This window comes from Buceros rhinoceros, unplaced genomic scaffold (assembly GCF_000710305.1).
Source record: "Buceros rhinoceros silvestris isolate BGI_N320 unplaced genomic scaffold, ASM71030v1 scaffold2545, whole genome shotgun sequence".
Classification (NCBI taxonomy): Eukaryota; Metazoa; Chordata; class Aves; order Bucerotiformes; family Bucerotidae; genus Buceros; species Buceros rhinoceros.
This window is the reverse complement of record NW_010412137.1, coordinates 67363-68038: the sequence shown is the minus strand read 5'-3', so window position 1 is coordinate 68038 and position 676 is coordinate 67363.

Genomic DNA, 676 nt, shown 5'->3' with positions numbered 1-676 from the left:
GGTGTAGGAAAAGTTCTAAAGGAAATGGGGGCAGAGCTTTGGATGAGTGACAAGCCATGAGGGCTAACTCACAGGAAGGAGAATAAACAGAACACAGAGTAAAAGAATTGCTGAGAGGTAAAGCTAGTGCCTGTGCTGCCAAAGTACATGGCAGGTGAGAGCTAGATCACAGTTCAAGGCCGGAGATCATCCTGGGCTGAAACCTCAAGTATATTCAAAATTATATTCTTCCTGGAGACATTAATTTTATTTTTTCCATGAACTGAAAAATTTGAGGTTTAATTTATCTGATTAATATTTCCTGTTGATTTCTTTGCCTTGTGATTTGTAAATTCTTTCCTTATGCTCTGCTTCTATTTGAGAGTGTCACTAATACAATCTTTACTCCTTCTTGCAGAGCATTTATGACAGTATCAAATATTGTCAATCTTAACACTAGCTTCTCCAATACACACCAGGATAGCTGTCTGCACTCAATTCACCAACATTTATGATTACCTTTTGCTAGTGCTGCTTTCATCGATTTTTATTTACTCAAGTTCTAGTGGATATAAGCCCAGGGGAAACTTCTAAGAGGAGGTATAAATGACAGTCAGCATAAGGTCCCCAAGGCAGAGGAAAATGAACCAGGCTTAGAGAGCACATCATCAAAGCTAGGGGCCCTGTTATATATTCA